Source organism: Tuber melanosporum (assembly GCF_000151645.1).
Source record: "Tuber melanosporum whole genome shotgun sequence assembly, scaffold_13, strain Mel28".
Lineage (NCBI taxonomy): Eukaryota > Fungi > Ascomycota > Pezizomycetes > Pezizales > Tuberaceae > Tuber > Tuber melanosporum.
Genome location: NW_003298786.1, coordinates 754,146 through 768,920, shown reverse-complemented (window position 1 = coordinate 768,920; position 14,775 = coordinate 754,146).

The following is a 14,775-nucleotide window of genomic DNA, read 5'->3' as shown; positions in this document are numbered from 1 at the left end:
AGCCATGGTAGCGCTCGCGCATCACCGCTATAATAATATTATTATAATATTCTTGGCAAATGAACAAAGAAATGATATTTATGCCAGGTTTCTTTGATCACACAAAATACCATGACCACTTCGACTTAAGTAAAAGTCTGCCCTCCTATTTCGCATCGCTCATAACCGGTAAAACCAAGTGCGGGGGGACAAGAAATTAAAATAAATGGCTGTTTACCATAATTACAACACAGTGTTAGAGCGATGAAGAAGTTGCCTTGGTTCAAGTATTTGCGCGCAGTCAACAAGGCAAAAGCAGCACTCAACTGCGCTGGTAACCTATTGACCGGGGAAAGGGGGAAGGCTCTCAGGAGTATTGCAGGCTATAGTGGGATTATTCTTGCGGAGTTACTTATGCAAACCCCGGACCCGGATCCCACTACAGAAGATGTGAAATCCCTCCGATCCTCACCAGAACTATTGCAAACTCTAAATATGCTTGATCTCCTTCTACCACGGCCGCTAATGCAACTAATCTCCCGCTAGCACACCATTCTGGGGGTGATCACGGAGCAGAGATTTTTACTACTAGAACACGAGGTAATCTGTCTACTGCTGCAGAGGCAATCATGGTGCCATAGTAGTGAGAGTGAGGATTTGACTGTCGGATCTGGGTCTGACTCGTCATTATATCCTATCGCGAGAAACACTGATTTTGTAGAGTTTTACTCGAAAAAGGCAAATCAGTTATCAACCTAGCACTGCGTTCTAATAATGGTTAGCATCTCACTTCTTCCTCCCTTCCATCGAGCCACGCTTGCTTTAGCGTCACGCTTACTCACTTTTACGGACTATGTGCGAAGCGAAATAAGAGGATAACCGATTATTATGCTAATGCTAGAGAAAAAAAAAAAAAGAAAAAATGGAAAAGCAAGATAGAGAGAGAGGAAGAGGAAGAGAAAGAGAGATCTGGATCTCTTCTGCTGGGTTTGCCGGACCCGGACATTCGCGCATGTCTACGGCGCGAAATGGGGGTCCCACGGCTAAACGCGAATCCCGTTGCGACGGGGCCGAGTTGAGCCAAGAATTGCCAAGACACCGTGGGCAAGATGAAATACCGGTCGGAGCGGAGGCATGGCGGGTTGAATCTTTTCTCCGAGTGATTGGGTTTCACCCCAGTTCATCAGCCTCTCAGTGGCAATAGCAAACCGGTAGTCCGCCTTCGCGAATTACAGGAGGACGCCCGGATATATTAATATTGATGCCCCTATTGTGATATCGGGCGAAAACTAACTTATGAAATAGAAACCAAATAGACGTGGGTTGGATAACAAAAGGAGAACAAGGGGGCAGTAGTGCTTGTGTAATTATTTAGCATCGGTAGTCAAGTCTTGTGGTCATAATCAATTCGCCCACGCCCAAATTTCCTAACAAAAGAACACAAAGTCTTCCATAACGACCAACCACCATCCAACCAGAATGAGCTCACCGTGCGATATAACAAGATATAAACTTCTCAGTAGGCAGAGTAAAGAGAAAAAAAGTGCAAAAAATTCGACAAGACCCCTCAACGGTATCTGTGATATGAGACTTATGGGGCATAGGAAATTTCGGGCAAGAGTTTACTGACTTGCGCTGGTAGCCGAATCTAAGAGAATCTCAGCACCATACTACAAACGATCCCCACTTCATTTAATCACCAGAAAATCCCGAGATAAGACTTGTGGATCCTGTGGAGTTTGGAGAAGAGTTTACTCATTGGCAGTGGTGGCAACACCTAAGAGAATCCCTGCGAAGTACTGCAATTGCCCCACCCACTCGAATCAGCAGTAATCACACTATACTCGGCGAGCGGTAATGGAATAAGGAATACCAACCTGGATATCATTGCCCATCCGCTCAGCAGCCCACATCCCCTCCCAAATGGCCACCTTCTCAGCAACAAACCTCTCCCTAGTTATTCCCATCCTCTCAGCACGCAACTCGAATTCAGCAGTCCTCGATTTTCTCTCTTCTCCCGCTTTGTTGTCCTCTGCTAATTTGATTATTTCAACCTCGTCAGCCTGGCCTACCACTTAAACGCAGGGTTGGGGATGTGGGAGGGTTAAACCAAGCGCGTCTAAGAGTCGCTCGTGCTCGTCACTATTGAGCCCGCAAAGGTCAGAGTGCTTGAGATGCCTCCAGAAGTGCCGGTAGGGCATTTCCCCCTGAAAACATACGGGCAGCTAAAGACGGGGCAGGGGAGCTGAGATGGACTGGTACTGGCAGGGTGAGACGCGCGTGGGGCATTTGCGGGGTTGAGGCAGGTAATTGGTGTTTGTGAGGCAGTCCTTTCATTCTCGGAGGAAGAAATGTGAGTCGGCGACGAACGTTCGGGCATGCCACAACGGAGGTTATCGGATATGATTAGCAGCTGGTGCCCGGTCGCTTGTGATTAGGTGCTGGCTCTGATTGCGCTGTTGGATGGATGAATGGAGGACTGTTAGGGGCTGGACCAACGTTGGGATAGACGAGAAAGCCTCCAGAGAGAAATTCGCTGACGACTCACTAGTACAGAAGCTCACTTAAATAGACAATGAGTGAGACGGGCGGTGGGGCTGCTGGGACAGACTTGAGAACGAAGGTATTGGGTGCTGGTGAGGGAGTGGTATTCTTATTGGAGCAAAGCCAGAGGTACGTTGCTGGAAGTTCCCTTTCCGATGGCATATTTCCCATTTGGACACTCACCAGCAATCACTCGGTGGCTGTTTTGAGTTGGGATGCCCGGGCAAAACCGCGAGGAGAAGTGCTCCTAGTTTCAATACCGTACCCTCGGCCAAAGAAGCCTTCCTGATACCACTGACCGAGAAATATATTATCTAAAAAGTAAAACCTTTGCATGGAATCACCCCGGCCTGACCTCGGTTAAGAGTGGTATGTTTTTGGTGGTTTTTTGAGCTGAAAGTCCAAAAGAAATAGCTAGAGAAAACTCAGAAAGACATCTGCAGGTCTCGGGTAATTCTTGATTTTTGTTCTTTACAATATTATTCCATTTTTTGAGGAATAAAAAAACAAAGTGGGGAGCTGTGTATGGATACTTGAGTAAGTGACTGGGATATTAACCTATCGTATTATTATTGGGGCATATACCCCCCTGTATTCCACTGAATTCGAAAACCATTGCCTGGGAACGAATTTGAATTTCGATAATTTTATTTTACTTTCTCGATCGGGTATATCAACCCTGGAAGCTGCTTTTTTTTCCTTTGGAAATGTTGAGAGGTCCGGCGGGATTGATCCTTGGGGTCGGTAACGGAAAATTGCCGAAATGCTCGGTAATTGTACTGTACTATACTTGTATGATACAACCCTGGCCCTTGACGCATGGATCACCCACGTGGCATACCGTACGGTACGATAACTGGGAGCCATAAGACACAGGTGGTGCGCATTGGCCGCCTTCAAGCTAGAAATGGCATATTTTTGGTCAGACCCCTCTTGAACGGATGCGAAAACTCTCCTCCCTCCAACCAACCCAACCAAGCAGTTTTATGTATAATATTATATATATAATAGTATCCTTTAATTCTTTGATTCGGCTCTGACCAATCATGTGTAATATTCATGGTCAGGGTTTGAGAGCCCCTCAAAGGTCCCCGAGAGATTGCCCTGGATAAACCTAAAAAAATAAGAATGGTGGTTATGGGGTAATTTGTCCCTTGCCTCCCACGTGGGGTGGGGTCGCGGTGGTTCGCTCTGCCAACTATAGTCCCTTGCCAAAATTAACCGCGCACCTAGCGCACCAGAAAAAACTGCAGCAATTGGAACCACGCTCTCCAAGCAACCACACCATCATGGTGGTGGAAGTAAAAATAAAAAATGTAAGTACATAGCTGAAAGTAATACTTGGTAAATTTATTTAAAAATATTTCTCGAGATGATGTTGAAAGGGTGGAGTGAGAGAGAGCGTTGTGTTGCGATGGATCGTTGGTGCGCGGTTAATATTGGCAACGAACAATAACTATCATATTATTTGGGGAGGATAATCTTCGTTAGGGCCGGGATACCTACTCGAGGAGTGGAAGCCGTGTCGGTTCCTCGGTCGACTTGACAGCTCTTCCCAATCATATCCTAGCCCGAATTGAAGACCCACCGTTGCTCTTCCTACTTTGAGGACGATACGGTTTCCCTGGAAATAGTCCCCTGGAAGGGAAACCAATGAGCAATTCAGCTGTGGTATGATTCATGGCTACCCTGCACCACCACCGCAACATGGGCCATAGGTATATGAGTGACGTTCCGGCGACTTTAAAAAATGTTGAGTATGATACGAGATTAACTCAAAAAATTGAGTATCTCGGTGCTGGGTTCTAAACTCCGCACGATGGCATGATATCCCCAGCAAAGCAACAAAAATGTAATAAGGAGATGCAGGTTTCCGGAATCACACCCCGTTCCTTCACGCTAGTTGTTTGCGCCAGGAACGGGGGAAGGCGGGGGGTGTGAAAGGCGAGAAAAGAAAAGAAATGAGAAAAATTCAAAGAATTATCTACGAGACCTAGTTCGCTAAGCATAGACGTTTTCATGCGCGGGTTTCTGGCCGTTACAGGAAAAACAACAACAGAGTGCAGGATAAGTCTGAGCGCGGAAGGTCGGGGGTTTTGCCGTGACCGGAACGGTGTAACGGTATGGGGGTGGGATTACTATACATGGCCAGGGGGCGGGAAGGTGTCAGTTAGCCGGCCGAATTGATAGAGTAATCCCATTGTAGTGTTGTGGTGTATGAGAAAGCGGTTAGGACTGGTATCCTTAGGGATTGGTTTGAGGTAGTATTGAAGTGGGCATCGCCCTGATTTGTGTGTAGACAATGCTTTGCGGCATCTGTCGAGTTTATGTGTAACCGGCAGAAAATTTCTCTCCGTAGCTGAATCGATAGCGAACAACACGATTTACCAAGGCTTCATCAAGGCCAACAGCATTCTTCCGCCTGCGCCCGATCGATCAATATCTATCACGAATGAGGGAGGTTATCGGGTGGTTTGTGGTTTTGTCTCGTATCAAGCTTTGCTATCTTACTCTTGTCACCATAGGTACCCTTAATAAAATTTAGCACCCGAAAAGGAGAGTTGATTAGTGAACACCGCTATATTGGCGAAATAGCCGTGAATACTGTAGCCATAGATACTCCATCTATTAAATAACGAAATGAGGGGCGCTCACAGTACCTCTACCTATATAATTAGTCGACCTGGCTGCATCTTAGAAACGATAATTTATTGGGAGTATTCACAGACTAGCCCTCAAGTGCATTAGGCGTATCGTACATAGAAATTTAGAGCATGAGAAACTTCTATCTGCACATGAATGACATACCTGTATTCGAATGCCACTCAAGCGCTAGAATTGCGGCTCTCTTGAGGAGGGGAACTCGAGGCGCAGTTTTAGCTCCTCCTATATGTCACGCCTGCATGTTGTTGCTCACGGGGATGGTTTCCGAGTGTGACATTGGGGATACCATAGGAGATATTGACAGAGGTAGGTCGATATGGTGGTTGACCAAGTGCGATGAATCACGCGCAAAGCGTGCTCTTCGGGATATCGGTTGGGGATCACCAGGGTAGGAATCTTTCAGACTACACGTTTATTGGCGCGCCGATCGATAATTTACGGTGCTTGGTTTTTATTTGGCCACGGGAGTATTGTTGGGAGCAGGTCTTTTTTGTTGTCACAAGTTAAGTTACAGTCTCCAAGAGAGCAAGAGGAATACCGGTTTGTGAAGAACAACGGTTTTTGGCAGGCACAAGGTAAACCCATAAAGGTAGGATAACCAGAAAGTATCTGTGATCGTACTAATAGCCGGTTCACCTCGTATTTCGCCGTCGCTCATAGTCGGTGGAAGCAAGTGTGACGCGGAAGCAAGTGTGACGCTACAAGCTTTTATTTATTTGTTCCCTTTCTTAACATATTTAATTTTAATATATTTACATAAGCCTGTTGATTATGATATGACTATTAAAATTGAATATGTTAAGAAAAAGAAGAAAAAACTTGTAGCGTCACACTTGCTTCAGCGGCACACTTGCTCCCACCGACTACGAGTGCAGCGAAATAGGAGGGGAACCGGCTATTAATGCCTGTTGACCACGGGCCGGTATTCATCGCCCCCCCTTTGGCCACAGTAGATTAAGAAGTAATTAGTCATAGGATATTGTGTCAGGTACTGTCAAATGTCCTCCTGATGTCAAGAATTGAGATACCATTATGCCTTTCCCCCTAGGCTTAGCTCAAAATGATTGTTTACCTTCTGCTTTCCAGGTCTTCTGCTTGCCATCATTGGCATTAAAAGCTGATTCATAATGTGTGATAAAGACTAGTGGCTTCTCCCAGAGGGGCAGCATTTCAGGAATTCTCCAACTTCTATTCTTGTAACAATCCCCCTTCAGATAGGTTATTCTTGGCAAAGGGGAACGATACTTCTTTTCGTATTTTAGCTGTATGATAGCACTAGGCCTTATGCTTAGGTTACGCATAGTACAAGACCGTTGTCTTCTATCTGTAATACCTATTGTAAACCTTCTCTAACTCTACCTCTTGTAGAGTTTCTGCATCGTAATTGCAATAAAGGTTGTAATAGTGATAAAGAGCTTAAAGGTATTTTTATATTTGTTAAAGTAATAAGTAGGAAAGGTACTTAGAATTCAATTTAATTTTATTTAGACTGGTACTGCTAATACTGGCATGCGACTAGTCTCCCCTGTACCCCATAAAAAAAAACTATCTAAAATACACTACTGCAGACCACTTTGCCTCATGACTGCTCCTGCCAAACATGAATCTAAATATCACTACCAGTGTATACTCAGGGGCGCTCACAATGACTAGCGCTACCACAGATTTACCTGTCTTCCCATCTCATTACCCAACCACCTTCTCATACACTCACTCCTATCCTCCTCCAATACAATTTGTCCCACATACTCAACAAAGGAAACATATAGTAAATCTCAACATCCTACCATCCTCTTATAATCCACCCCCAGATCAAGATATCGTCCAGCCAAAACCAAACCACAAAAGGGATAACAGGGTACCTTAACCAACTCATTGACCTTAGCCCACCTCAAAACCACCAAGGTTCATGTAACACAGTCTAACTCATTGAATTGATGGTGTTGAGAATGCCAGAAATGATCACAACAAGTCTGGAGGCACCAGGGCCATCACAAAGTGTTCGGTAAAGCTGGTGTGTTTCTTGGTAGCAATAGCGGAAATAGTTGTACCACAGCAGAGAGAGTTGTAATATTACTGGTTGGGCAAAAAGAACTATTTTTTGAGCATGGTCTCTGTTCCGGGTAAAAGGCATCCACTGCCTTAGTGTTTCGTTTTTGCACTGGGTTTAGGTTGTCTGGTTTTCTACTATCACAATCCTGCCATTCCTTTCCACCATCAGTGTGCCATAAAAGGGGTTATTTGCTATAACTAATTTTCCATCTACTACCTTAACATGACAAGCAATTACTAGCACTAACCACCAATGATTCATACACCAGGATTTCTACCTAGAGAGGTCTGAATCCTTATACAAGTCTTCATTATCAGGACTCCCTCTAGCAGCGGAGGTATATTGTCTGGTGGTGTCTATTCTCTTTCCCATCACAGCTGCCATGGCCGACCAGGCTAGCCGCACTGCAGATCCTTAGTGAAATGTAAGAGTCCTTGTAGGTCACGCCTTAGAGGTGTCAGGGTGTATTGAGTTTACAAGCAAAATACACGTGTTTCTCCCTATGCTGCCATGACCCCTACTCCTCCTTTTGCAACTCTTAAGCAAGAGGTTTATCTCTGATCCTGTAGCTGACCACTTTCCAAAGTAGGTATGGCAAGGTATGTCCAATGCTAGCCTTAGCCTTCTAGTCTAACATCTCATTGCCATCGATTCCCATGTGTCTGGGGACCCAGCCAAAACTAACATGTGAGAAGATGTTCAACAGCTGGACCATGACCTCCTACAACTGAGCAGAGCTACCATCTGAAAACTTGTTATCAATCAGGCTAAGGGCTGGAACACACTCTAAAAAAATGTAAACTGGATGCTCTTTAGCTATCTTTTGAGCATGTTAGAGAGCACATAGAATTGCAAACACTTTGCATTCAACAAGACTCTATGATGGAGAAACTGAGTACCCATCTACATGGGTCAAGGTTCCTGTATCCAATACCGCTCATGCTAAACTAGCTCGATTAGAGGATTTAGACCCATTTGAGTATATGACCACATCTGAGGTTGTAGGTAGGTCCCTGTACAACAAATGGTGGTATATAGCTATCACCGCCTTGCCTTTCCAAATTGAAACACTAGGGCGGTCGGTAAGTTCCTGATCCAAGGTCTGCCGATGAGCTACCATATATTGCTCCTTTCAGTCTAGCCATATCGCACCCAACCAAGTGTGTTGGTTGCTGTATTGGTAATTGATGAATGAGCAATAACATCTCAGTTGTAGGTATCTGCCTTGAATGGTAACTGGTGGCGTCTGGAACTTGGCTAACTATATGTTGTTTGCCAGTTTCATAGCGGTCTGAAATAATGAACAGAGACAATCTTGACGTGGACGTGAATCTGTTTCACATAGAATACATGGTCAGTTATATACTCAAGTCCATGGTAGATTGTCAGAATGTAGGCTGCCCACACCACATGGTAGGTTTCCTATGCTCCACATCCCCCCACACTCCTAAACCTCCTCCCCAATGCTAAAAACCTCCTAACACCAAATCCCCTTTCTAACCACTACCTTACATGAGAACAAAAGTTAAAAAATACATGAAACCTATACCCAAGAACCAGCAAGTCCTCAGATAGTGTAATAATCTCTGCTAACAACTCTATTCCTTCCTACACCCTATCTCCAAGCCAGATTCACTGGGTCTTGAAGGTACTAAAACCAATATCCCTGGCCCTAGCTATGTGATTGCAGGCTGCTAATATTTTTCCAGCATGGTATTAAGCAGTCTTACAAGAGTTCACTGCCACTATGGTAATCCTATCATCGATATAAGACACCACAAAGTTACAAATACCAGGAGGGTATCGTATTCGTGGCATGAATATATCTGCCAAAGAGGTGCTAAAGAGAAATATAGCAAGAGGTCCGCCCTAAGATACCCATTTGTTGATAGGGCAGACCCGGGATATGCAACCATTAAACTGAAAGCTAACTGATCAACAAGATGTTCCCCTGCAAACACACTGTCAAAGGTTTGGGATATATCCTTAGGCTACCAAAAAATCTGACAGGAGGTTGATATTAATATTATTGAATCCTCATTCAACATCCATCGACAGGATTAGCTACTAGTAGCCTATATTCTTCGAAAGGAATTCAAAGACTATTACCATGGCATCATAAACCACTTGTTTCCTGTGTGAACTAAACTGACATTCCTACAGATCAAGGAAAGTAGCCAATCTCGGCAGGATCTCGCGTTCTGTAACCTTCACCAGTATTGGAAGGGTTTGGATGATTTGACACAATTTGACAATGTCATACCTAGGTTTGTTGAGTTTGGGCAGAAGAACCACTTCAGCACAATACGAGTCTGAAATATTATGAATTAGTCCATGATCAATAAGGTATCGCAATATCGCCATGTCACTTCATTTCCACAAACATAGGAAGGGACAACCCATATCATCTTTGACTGGACCAGTATTTGTAGAGGATCTCGAAAGGGCAATATCCATTTCTGCAGCACTGTCCATTTTGACCGTAGAATCTACACAGTATGTGGGGTCACCTGGAGACAACTGTTGTGCAATCAGGTCGCTAATGTCGAAATAGATAATAATATAGGACCTATTTAGGCCAGATCTGGCAGGAAGTATTCCCTTAGCTGCCAGCTTCCATGCTAACTGATGGTTGTCAAGCTCCTCGCTCTCTGCTATCTTGGCTCTGATGTGTTCAAACCTTGATCTTAGCAGCTAGGCTTGGTAAATACACCTGACTGATTTGTACTCTTATGTCCACTCCGCCTTGTGCTTGGAGTACCTTCTCAACTGAGTCTCATGTAACCTCATGTTTTCCAACTCTGGTGTCTACTACTTGTACTGACCTCTGCCAACTGAGGCCCATGGAAGTTTGTCTACTACACCTCTCACTCCTATCGACAATTCCCTTTTTTCTACCCCTTACTGGGCATCAACCTATTTCACAACCATTTCTCCGACTACCTTTTTCCAAGGTGTCCTCAGATACATCATATTGTCACGCAAGTCAACTGTTAATTTAAGGACTTGAGCACTATGCTTGCAGTCAACAGTGTCTAGGTATCAATATCTAATATAAGGTGCCTGGTACAGGCACAGTTCAATTCTGGAAATATCTCAGAATGACGGCACCTTTAGAGGAACAATGTTCATATTGCGAGCTGAGGCCATGAGCCACAGTTTTAGCCACTGTCTGACCATGTTGTTGTAGTTTATATCAGGATCCCAGTCTTGAGGTCTGGAACTGAAATCACCAAATACAACATCTAGTTACCTGAGTTCATCCAACCATCTAACAAATTAGTCCTTAGTATAGCCAGGTCAGAAGAAAACTCCAATGAGTACCCTCTTTACTCCTCTCTCCTAATAACCAATATGGGTACTGCCTTCCCCATGCCTAACCATCTCAAAAATCTCAGAAATATGTGATTGAACAAATATCTTAATATTAGACCCCTTAACAAAGGAAAACAAAACCCCTCCATCAATGTAAAAGGTACGGGTACTCGGTTATTGGTTTTGTTTTATGTTTTGTTTTAAGTATCGCTTTGATACTTGGTTTGTTTTAAGTATCGTTTGATACTTGGTTTGTTTTAAGTATTGTTTGATACTTGATTTATGTTTTTTTTTAAGTATTATTTTGATACTTAATTAGTTTCACCAAAGTGTATCGATTGATACCTTTGATTAGTTTCATTCATCCTAGGTATGAACAGATTCGTGTATTTAAAGACTGTCTGTTTCTACGATAGAAAAGGCAGACTTCGACAGACAGTATTTCAATATACTTGGTTGAACGGTTACTTCTTTGTTCCTCAATACACACTTGAAGCCTCCTTTAGCTCTCAGCTCTCGCCTCCTCTCTGGAAGAGCAGGCCACCTGCCAACTATTGTACCCATTTCCAATAATGTGATTAGCACCTTGCGAACACGTTACATTTTTTTAACCTCAGCAAGTGGTTAAGAACCGGTCCCCCGATTTAGGCCTGATCAACCTATCGATATCCACCTCAGAACGCTAGCGGAAAGAAGTGGCAGAATCACGGCACATTCGGCTTCGTCTCAAATCCAAGATAGTCTTTGACAACCAGGAGTGGAAAGCAAATCCCATGACAAGACCTTACAAAAAAGAAACAACCCCGACGCTCTGCTAAGGAGCCAGACCAACCAGCAATAATAGAAGACATACAACCTCCAGGAGAATTCCCTTCTACTCCAACAAAGAAGCCTTCCTTGGAACCTCCAATCAACCGCGAATCCAGCAGCGAATCAGATATGGCTAGCACAGGAGGAGGGCCCTCTGGAGGGGGAAAATCTCGGGCTAGGCCTGAAGAAGAGGAGGTACCCGCAGTATTTGAACCTCCTAAGTTTAAACTCCACCTCCCAGCAAAGTTTACAGGAGAAGGAAGCGACCTCAAACCTGAAGCCTTGGACCGGTAGGCGACGGAACTCACACACTATCTTCTCCTTCAAGGGAAAGATGTAGAAGACCCTACAACTGGACTATACATTGGATCATTCTGCGAAGGAAAGGCAACCAACGCATACCATGAATGCTATAAGGATTACGGCGGAAATGTGAGACTAAGAGGATCTACAGTCCTCGATTATCTGAAAGGACGATTCCAATCCTCTATCACCAATGACCTCTTATACAACAAATTCAACCAGCTCTAGCAAGTTAATGGAACGCATGTCAAGGGGATTACAGATGTAGCTACGGATCTATTGATATATAAGGACAGAATGAAGAAAGGAAGCATTTCCAACTATATCCTTAAGCGACAATTCTATGATACAATGCATCCTACCCTCCGACGAGAGGTTGAACCATTTGAGGAAGACGACGATGATATTGCAGTTATAATTGCAAGAGCAGAACGGAAGGACGCCATTCTCCATAAGACCAAGGCATACAAAACACAGATATCCTCTAGTAGAAATATCCAACTGCGACACAACCCCTCCAGCAACTCTGAAGACGATACCCCACGGGCTTTCAAGAAGAAAACCAAATCCTCCAAAGAATCGAGACGACAGAAAGGAGAATGTTTTGAATGTGGCAAAACAGGACATGTGGCAAAGAACTGCCCTACGAAGAAAGGGGAAGGAGAGGCGATCAAACAAGAAGCATCAGCCAACAATATTGAGAATGATAGTGATGATGCCCAATCCAGCGAATATGAGGAGATTCATATCGGATATATCGATGTAGTGTGCAACAGTGTCCGACCTCCAGCTACATTTAAGGCACACACCACCCTGGAAGGTACTATCCTCATCAAGGGCAAGAAGGCACGAGTCCTATTTGACACTGGCACAATCGAAAGAGACATGATCAGCAATACCTTTGTTTCTGTCCATGGACTCCAAACTCGAGACCTTAACCAACCCATACCAGTCAATATGGCAGTAAAAGAATCACGATCCACAAGCCATAAAACCTCTAGTGCAACTATTCGACTTGGTTCTGCCACCCTACCCCCCTGTAAAATGTTGGTTGGAAATCTAGCCAAATACGATGCCCTCATAGGAATGCCATTACTGAACCACCACAAAGCTATAATCAGGTGTGGGGAATCAACCATCGATTTCCCAGATCAAAAGGTCAGAGTCTCATGCAAACCACCAAGCGGAGAGTACCGAGCCACAGTCTGTGTGGCAACTGCTTAATGCCTATTGGATGAATACTCTGATGTTTTCCCTGATCAGATTCCCGAAGAACTACCACTTATAAGAGAAGTGAACTATCATATCCGTCTTCGAGACCCCTCTAATCTTCAGAACCAACCCACCTACTCAATCCCTAACGCATACAAAAGCCTACTATGTGACTGGATAAACCAACAACAAAGAAGAGAAGTCATCTACCGAGCAGAAGCTCCAGGTGCCGCTCCTATGTTTGTTCAACCCAAAGGAGATGGAAAAAGGATCCACCTCTTGGTTGACCTCAAAACTACGAAATGAAAATACGGTTATGGACAGCTCCGCTATCCCAAACCAAACCCAAATCCTGAATGCAGTTGGACGGGCTAGATTTCGGAGCAAGATTGACCTAAGTGATGCCTACTTCCAAACAAGGTTAGATCTGGAATCCAAACGCTATAACAGTTTCAAAACACCCTTCGGAAATTTGATTAGCCGAGTTATGTTTTAAGGTGATCTGAATGCGCCTGCCACCTTTATGCGAATAATGGAAAACCTCCTAAACGAATACCTCCACCGTTTTATCTGGGTCTACATTGATGATATTCTTATCTTCTCGAACACCAAAATAGAACATACCTACCATATAGGTTTGGTGTGTACCAAACTAAGGGAAGCCAGGTTCTACGCTAGTAGAAATAAATCAATCATGTTTGCCGATAAACTCGAGATCCTAGGACATGTTATAGATGATGAAGGAATACATGCAGCCCCTGGGAAAATATCCGGTTTAACAGAATGGACAACACCCCGGAATTAAAAGGGGCTCATGCGATTCTTAGAATTAGTTAACTATATCTCCCAGTTCTTACCACACCATGCCACTGTGACGGTACCACTCACAGACCTTACCGGCAATGCAGAATTTGTCTGAACCCACACTCATGACCAAGCCTTTACCAATATCAAGGAATTGATCAAAAAAGCCAATGTCATATGACCAATCGACTACAGTAAAGCGGAGCCGATATGGCTGATTACTGACGCATCGAATGTTGGAGTTAGAGCATGGGTTGGACAAGGGGCCTCTCATGAAACGGCATGACCGGTGGCATTACACCGCAGGATTCACTAATTTACAGATGAACTATGGAACAACAGACAAGGAAGCCCTTACTGTAATTGATGCTCTTGCCGCTTTCAACAACATCCTGATGGGCAATACTTTCACCATTGTTACCGACCACCAACCTCTGACTAATCTTAAAACAGAAAGAGTACCTGGAAGGAGAAGAACGCGATGGATAGGCGAGATCAGCAAATATAATAGAAATATCATCTATATCCCAGGAAGAACGAACTATTTAGCTGACGCTCTCTCTCACCTATATGAGAACCAAGAACTTGTGAATCCTCCTCTTGTTTATAACCACACAAGACAAAGCGAAGAAAGCCCTGACGACACCTCCTATGAACAAGAACCATGGATGGCTACCGCCAGCTCTGCCGCTCCCTCCAATCCTTTCTCTTACGCCATGTACAAAGCTGCCGGAACTGAACAATGAAAGGACATTGACGATGAGTGGAAAAACAACTGCACCCTCCGCAGCACACCTCCTCACGAGCTTGAACAAAGCAGACTCTACTGGTCACACTACTACCTCGATACCTGCCCTTATCACCAAGATGAGATTAAATTCGGCAACAGATACTAGTGACCGTACTATATGTCTGCTGATGATTCCAAAAACACCAGTTTCGATACTGCAGAAGGAGTAGAAGAAATGATTGATGAAGATGACTCGACCCAACTCCCTAATACCTTTAATCCTGTCCCAACATGATATGAAGGTCTTGAAGAACTCGAACAAGCAGCAGCCTACGTAGATGCAATATCCTACTTACACCCT